This window comes from Mustela nigripes, chromosome 1 (assembly GCF_022355385.1).
Source record: "Mustela nigripes isolate SB6536 chromosome 1, MUSNIG.SB6536, whole genome shotgun sequence".
In the NCBI taxonomy this organism is placed as follows: Eukaryota; Metazoa; Chordata; class Mammalia; order Carnivora; family Mustelidae; genus Mustela; species Mustela nigripes.
Window position 1 is genome coordinate 133,596,670 of NC_081557.1, and position 7,371 is coordinate 133,604,040.

At 39.0% G+C, this 7,371-nt stretch overlaps 1 protein-coding gene across 1 annotated transcript in view; it reads right to left on the bottom strand.

The window, feature by feature from the left end:
* Positions 1-7,371, bottom strand: part of ANXA10 (annexin A10) — a 78,997-nt gene that overhangs the window by 22,717 nt on the left and 48,909 nt on the right. The gene's annotated exons all lie outside the window — the stretch shown is intronic.

Below are 7,371 nucleotides of genomic sequence, written 5' to 3' on the forward strand. Positions count from 1 at the left end.
CCCTTCCTTCTCTTGCCTTTGGCATTGTTCCTAGGAAGATGTTGCTGCGGCATAGGTCGAAGAGGTTGCTGTCTGTGTTCTCCTCAAGGATTTTGATGGATTCCTTTCGCACATTGAGGTCCTTCATCCATTTTGAGGCTATTTTTGTGTGTGGTGTAAGGAAATGGTCCAATTTCATTTTTCTGCATGTGGCTGTCCAATTTTCCCAGCACCATTTATTGAAAAGGCTGTCTTTTTTCCATTGGACATTCTTTCCTGCTTTGTCGAAGATTAGTTGACCATAGATTTGAGGGTCTATTTCTGGGCTCTCTATTCTGTTCCATTGATCTATGTGTCTGTTTTTGTGCCAGTACCATGCTGTCTTGATGATGACAGCTTTGTAATAGAGCTTGAAGTCCGGAATTGTGATGCCACCAACTTTGGCTTTCTTTTACAATATCCCTTTGGCTATTTGAGGTCTTTTCTGGTTCCATATAAATTTTAGAATTATTTGTTCCATTTCTTTGAAAAAGATGGATGGTACTTTGATAGGAATTGCATTAAATGTGTAGATTGCTTTAGGTAGCATAGACATTTTCACAATATTTATTCTTCCAATCCAGGAGCATGGAACATTTTTCCCTTTCTTTGCGTCTTCCTCAATTTCCTTCATGAGTACTTTATAGTTTTCTGAGTATAGATTCTGTGCCTCTTTGGTTAGGTTTATTCCTAGGTATCTTATGGTTTGGGGTGCAATTGTAAATGGGATTGACTCCTTAATTTCTCTTTCTTCTGTCTTGCTGTTGGTGTAGAGAAATGCAACTGATTTCTGTGCATTGATTTTATATCCTGACACTTTACTGAATTCCTGTACAAGTTCTAGTAGTTTTGGAGTGGAGTCTTTTGGGTTTTCCACATATAGTATCATATCATCTGTGAAGAGTGATAATTTGACTTCTTCTTTGCCGATTTGGATGCCTTTAATTTCCTTTTGTTGTCTGAATGATGAGGCTAGGACTTCTAGTACTATGTTGAATAGCAGTGGTGATAATGGACATCCCTGCTGTGTTCCTGACCTTAGCGGAAAAGCTTTCAGTTTTTCTCCATTGAGAATGATATTTGCGGTGGGTTTTTCATAGATGGCTTTGATGATATTGAGGTATGTGCCCTCTATCCCTACACTTTGAAGAGTTTTGATCAGGAAGGGATGCTGTACTTTGTCAGATGCTTTTTCAGCAACTATTGAGAGTATCATATCATTCTTGTTCTTTCTTTTATTGATGTGTTGTATCACATTGACTGATTTGCAGATGTTGAACCAAACTTGCAGCCCTGGAATAAATCCCTTGGTCATGGTGAATAATCCTTTTAATGTACTGTTGAATCCTATTGGCTAGTATGGCTAGTATTTTGGTGATAATTTTCGCATCTGTGTTCATCAAGGATATTGGTCTATAGCTCCCTTTTTTGATGGGATCCTTGTGTGGTTTGGGGATCAAGGTGATGCCAGCCTCATAAAATGAGTTTGGAAATTTTCCTTCCATTTCTATTTTTTGGAACAGTTTCAGGAGAATAGGAATTAGTTCTTCTTTAAATGTTTGGTAGAATTCCCCCGGGAAGCCGTCTGGCCCTGGGCTTTTGTTTGTTTGGAGATTTTTAATGACTGTTTCAATCTCCTTACTGGTTATGGGTCTGTTCAGGCTTTCTATTTCTTCCTGGTTCAGTTGTGGTAGTTTATATGTTTCTAGGAATGGATCCATTTCTTCCAGATTGTCAAATTTATTGGCGTAGAGTTGCTCATAGTATGTTCTTATAATAGTTTGTATTTCTTTGGTGTTAGTTGTGACCTCTCCTCTTTCATTCATGATTTTATTTATTTGGGTCCTTTCTCTTTTCTTTTTGATAAGTCTGGCCAGGGGTTTATCAATTTTATTAATTCTTTCAAAGAACCAGCTTCTAGTTTCATTGATTTGTTCTATTGTTGTTTTGGTTTCTATTTCATTAATTTCTGCTCTGATCTTTATTATTTCTCTTCTCCTGTTGGGCTTAGGGTTTCTTTCTTGTTTTTTCTCCAGCTCCTTTAGGTGTAGGGTTAGGTTGTGTACCTGAGACCTTCCTTGTTTCTTGAGAAAGGCTTGCACCGCTATATATTTTCCTCTCAGGACTGCCTTTGTTGTGTTCCACAGATTTTGAACCGTTGTATTTTCATTATCATTTGTTTCCATGGTTTTTTTCAATTCTTCTTTAATTTTTTGGTTGATCCATTCATTCTTTAGAAGGATGCTGTTTAGTCTCCATGTATTTGGGTTCTTTCCAAACTTTCTCTTGTGGTTGTTCTAGCTTCAGAGCATTGTGCTCTGAAAATATGCAGGGAATGATCCCAATCTTTTGATACCAGTTGAGTCCTGATTTAGGACCGAGGATGTGATCTATTCTGGAGGATGTTCCACGTGTACTAGAGAAGAATGTGTATTCTGTTGCTTTGGTATGAAATGTTCTGAATATATCTGTGATGTCCATCTGGTCCAGTGTGTTGTTTAAGGCCTTTATTTCCTTGTTGATCTTTTCCTTGTTGATCTGTCCATTTCAATGAGGGGAATGTTAAAGTCCCCTACTATTATTGTATTATTGTTGATGTATTTCTTTGATTTTGTTATTAATTGGTTTATATAGTTGGCTGCTCCCACGTTGTGGGCATAGATATTTAAAATTGTTAGATCTTCTTTTTGGAGAGACACTTTGAGTATGAGATAGTGTCCTTCCTAATCTCTTATTATAGTCTTTGGCTTAAAATCTAATTGATCTGATATAAGGATTGCCATTCCTGCTTTCTTCTGATCTCCATTAGCACAGTAAATTCTTTTCCACCCCCTCAATTTAAATCTGGACGTGTCTTCGGGCTTAAAATGAGTTTCTTGGAGGCAACATATAGATGGGTTTTGTTTTTTTATCCATTCTGATACCCTGTTTCTTTTGATTGGGGCATTTAGCCCGTTAACATTCAGGGTAACTATTGAGAGATATGAATTTAGTAGCATTGCATTGCCTGTAAGGTGACTGTTACTGTATATGGTCTCTGTTCCTTTCTGATCTACCACTTGTAGGCTCTCTCTTTGCTTAGAGGACTCCTTTCAATATTTCCTGTAGAGCTGGTTTGTGTTTGCAAATTCTTTCAGTTTTTGTTTGTCCTGGAAGCTTTTAATCTCTCCTTCTATTTTCAATGATAGCCTAGCTGGATATAGTATTCTTGGCTGCATGTTTTTCTCATTTAGTGCTCTGAAAATATCATGCCAGCTCTTTCTGGCCTGTCAGGTCTCTGTAGATAAGTCTGCTGCCAATCTAATATTTTTACCATTGTATGTTACAGACTTCTTTTCCCGGGCTGCTTTCAGGATTTTCTCTTTGTTACTAAGACTTGTAAATTTTACTATTAGGTGACAGGGTGTGGGCCTATTCTTATTGATTCAGGGGCATTCTCTGAACCTCCTGAATTTTGATGCTTGTTCCCTTTGCCATATTGGGGAAATTCTCCCCAATAATTCTCTCCAGTATACCTTCTTCTCCCCTCTCTCTTTCTTCTTCTTCTGGAATCCCAATTATTCTAATGTTGTTTCGTCTTATGGTGTCACTTATCTCTCGAATTCTCCCCTCGTGATCCAGTAGCTGTGTGTCCCTCTTTTGCTCAGCTTCTTTATTCTCTGTCATTTGATCTTCTATATCGCTAATTCTTTCTTCTGCCTCATTTATCCTAGCAGTGAGAGCCTCCATTTTTGATTGCACCTCATTAGTAGCTTTTTTGATTTCAACTTGGTTAGATTTTAGTTGTTTTATTTCTCCAGAAAGGGCTTTTATATCTCTCGAGAGGGTTTCTCTAATATCTTCCATGCCTTTTTCGAGCCTGGCTAGAACCTTGAGAATTGTCATTCTGAACTCTAGATCTGACATATTACCAATGTCTGTATTGATTAGGTCCCTAGCCTTCGGTACTGCCTCTTGTTCTTTTTTCTGTGGTGAATTTTTCTGCCTTGTCATTTTGTCCAGATAAGAGTATATGAAGGAGCAAGTAAAATACTAAAAGGGTGGCAACAACCCCAGGAAAATATGCTTTAACCAAATCAGAAGAGATCCCAAATCATTAGGGGGGAGAAAGGGGATAAAAAGAGGTTCAAAAAGAAAGAAAGAAAAAAAAAAAGAAAAGAATTTAAAAAAGAAAACGAATAAAGTATAAAAAAGAAAAAATATATATATTAGATAAACTAGTTTAAAAACGTTAAAAAAGAAAAGGGTAAAAGTTAAAAAAATTTTAGCAGAAGAAGAGATAAAAATGAAGAAGATAAATATTAAATTAACTGCAAGACTAAAAAATCACAGAAAGAAAGCCATGAGTTCCGTGCTTTGCTTTCTCCTCCTCTGGAATTCTGCTGCTCTCCTTGGTATTGAAACTGCAATCCTTGGTAGGTGAACTTTTTCTTGGCTGGATTTCTTGTAGATCTTCTGGGGGAGGGGCCTGGTGTAGTGATTCTCAAGTGTCTTTGCCCCAGGCAGAATTGCACCGCCCTTACCAGGGGCCAGGCAGGAGCTTTTGTTCCCTGAGCGCTTTCTGTAGAGTTCCGGAGGAAGGGAATACAAATGGCGGCCTCCTGGTCTCCGTCCCTGAGGAGCCTATAGCCCGGGGCCCCAGTCCTCAGTGCGCCCTCAGAGAACATTACCAGTAACTCCCGTCTGCCTGACCTCCGGCCACGCTCCGAGCTCACCAAGCCTGCGACCGGTTCAAGGTAACCCCGAGCTGTGAGCTTACTGTCGGCTCTGTCTCTGTAGCTGGCTTCCCTCTTCCAATATCCACAAGTTCTGGGACACTCAGACACCCCCGATCCTTCTGTGACCCTGCGGGACCTGAGGCCACGTTGATCCCGCGTGGGCTTCACCCCGGTTTAGCCTCTGGAGCGATGTCCCTCAGCGGAACAGACTTTTAAAAGTCTTGATTTTGTGCTCTGTTGCTCCGCCGCTTGCTGGGAGCCGGCCCCTCCCCCTGGGGTCTATCTTCCCATCACTTTGGATTCACTTCTCCGCCAGTCCTACCTTTCAGAAAGTGGTTGTTTTTTTAAAGTTCTTTAAATAAATAATGCGGGTCATTTCATTTGTTTGTTTATATATTGCTATCCTTTAGGACATTCTCTATTTTATGACCAAAATAATCATCCTCATAGATTTCCTGCTTATTGCTGTATGTGTCTTCATTTTTCCATCTTCTGTTGTTCACTGGTCTGTTTTGGTTGCAGCTTTTCAAGTCTTGTTTTTACATTGATAGCTGATCCCCAATCTTGTTTCATCTTCTTTGAGGACAAAGAACTGGACTATCATCTTACTGCCATGCTTGGTATTAAGGGGAGTTATCTGATGGAGGTCTAGCCAATGAAATGTGAGCAAAAGGGATAGACATCACAGTGAGGCTCATAAACATTCCCATGAACAATCCTCTAGTGTCTTTCTGCTTCTGTAGATTGAGGACAGGCACAATGAAATTAGAAGGAAGGTGGAAAGAGGGATTAGCCACTAGATGGAAAGAGACTGATTCTCTGAATCACTTCTTGGAGGACAGCTACAATCTGATCAGTAGCACCTGTTCTGGTCTCCATGGGAGTTTGAGAAATGACATTACTTTATGCTTTTGGCTATGTATTACCAGAAAGAGATGAGCTCAGTAAATAATTGGCTGGTTTGCAAGCAGAAGTAAAAGAAAATAGAGAGAAAGACACCAGATATTTGGTGTCTCTATAGAGAGACACCAGATATTTGGTGTCTCTAACAGTTCAGAAATCACCGATCCCAAGCAATGTGAGCTGGGACTTAAAGAAGATTTGAAAGGCAAGCACCTTTTAAGACTCACCCTGTAGTAAGTATCGGATTATCTTTATTATCTGAGAGGACTTTCAAGGAACTGAAAAACAAGAGGTATGGTCAGGGAGAGTGAAAGGATGCAAAGAAATATGTCTAGAAGAGAAGTTTGAGTATGGCTAAGTGGTATACATTATTCCCTGGAAGCGGTTACATTAGAATTCTTTGAGTTTCTTAGAGATTGATATTTTCAAGGACATCATGAATCCAGACTGAATGAAAGTGGGCTACTCAATCTGCAAACCGACTGCTAGATCTCTAAATTTTCCAAAATAGAGCTGTAAAAGAGAATCAACCTTCAGGGAGGATATAGTCCACCATACCACTTCAGATAAAGTGGAAGAGGAAAAAGGATGAGGTAGAACATCTCAGAGTTTGTCAATAATGGCCATAGAAATGTTTAGGTTAAAAAAAATCCAGCAACTCATAGAAACAATTGATACTGGAATGGCTCAGAGAAAAGAACATTCAATGTTATACCCCATGTTTTCCACCTGGTGATTTGGATTCTCCACCTAAACGTGTGGAGTCCTGGATTCCCCAGGTCCTCAGGCAGCTTTCTCAGCCTAGCCTTCTTCTTGATCTTTCTCTTTCTAGGTATCACTCTTCCATCATTGTTCCCTAAAAGGGCTATCATTTATTCTTTTTTTCTATAAAGTCAATGAAGTCTTTTCTAAATAAAATTCTACCTACTCATGGTTCTTAGTGAAATTTTGTGGTAACTACCAACTACTTGATTTATGTTCTTGACATAAAGAAAAAAGTTTGGGGATTTATTTATTTATTTATTTAGGTTTTGTTTACTTATTTGTCAGAAAGAAAGAAAGAACCCATAAGCAGGGGAAGCAGCAGGCAGAGGGAGAAGCATGTTCCCTGCTGAGCAAGGAGCCTGATACTGAACTCCATCCCAGGATCCTGGGACCATGACCTGAGCTGAAGGCAATGCTTAACCAACTGAGCCGCCCAGGTGCCCCAGGTTTGGGGGATTTAGAAATGCTTCTTTCATTACACACACACACACACACACACACACACACACACACACACACACAACATAAAACCAAACCAAAATACTGGTTCTTCAGACATTTTTCCCAGCTATAGATTCTCAAAGTCCACAAGAGGTTGCTTCATGGCTTTGCTAAATTGGATGACAGTCATATTTAAGAATATGCATAAAACAAAGGTTAACTATATCTAAACATATTATTAGAATGCTAATATGTAGGATGTTTTCAAGAAATGCTAACTGAATAGAAATAATCACATCCCATGTTTTCAGTGCAGAAAAATAAAACAAGTCACAATTTTAATTTTAATTTAAAGTAGTGCTCTTTTGTGGTAAGGTATGCACAGCAGAAATTTTAGAGGCAGTGCTGAGGATCATATGCTGGCACTTGGGAGTCTATAGGTCAGTTCAAATTCTGGATTTCTACTTATTAGTTCTTTAGACAGAAAGCTAGAACCTAATAGTTTTGATTGTCTGTTTTTTTTTTT